The following is a 468-nucleotide window of genomic DNA, read 5'->3' on the forward strand; positions in this document are numbered from 1 at the left end:
ACTGACTTTAATTTTGAAAGAATTCTGTGGGTAAAATGCCATCAAATAGCATTTTATGTAATACAGATATCTTTATTGAAAATAGTGTCAGTTTGGCAAATTTCATTATTGTTTTACTTTAAGAAATTGCCCAACCACCCCCAAACTTTAGCAACCATCATCCTGTTAGGTCAGTATCTATCAATATCAAGGCAAGTACCTCAACCAGCAAATAGATTGAATTATTGAAGGTTCATATGATGGTTAGCAGTTTTCAGGAATAAAGTAATTTTTAAGTTGTTTTTGTTTTGTTTTGTTTTAGACATAATGCTGTTGCACACTTAATAAACTGCGAACCAAAAAAATTTGTCCCTTGTTTCATTGAGATATTCACACTGTTGTCTTGAATCAAATGCACCACATCTTCGAAGTATTCCTGTAGTGAAATGGTCATATCATCTGTAAATATGGACAGTTTAACTTTTCCTG

The 468-nt window shown here is 32.1% G+C and overlaps 1 long non-coding RNA gene across 1 annotated transcript in view; it reads right to left on the bottom strand.

Annotated features, from left to right (window-relative positions):
* The window catches only part of LOC107183756, a 9,717-nt gene extending 9,476 nt beyond the window's left edge, over nucleotides 1–241 (bottom strand). Inside the window, exon 1 of the long non-coding RNA XR_001514566.1 lies at nucleotides 3–241. This is a non-coding gene — a long non-coding RNA (uncharacterized LOC107183756). The remainder of the gene's footprint in view (nucleotides 1–2) is intronic.
* Between the last annotated feature and the right edge of the window lie 227 nt (nucleotides 242–468).

This window comes from Myotis davidii, unplaced genomic scaffold (genome assembly GCF_000327345.1).
Source record: "Myotis davidii unplaced genomic scaffold, ASM32734v1 scaffold943, whole genome shotgun sequence".
NCBI lineage: Eukaryota > Metazoa > Chordata > Mammalia > Chiroptera > Vespertilionidae > Myotis > Myotis davidii.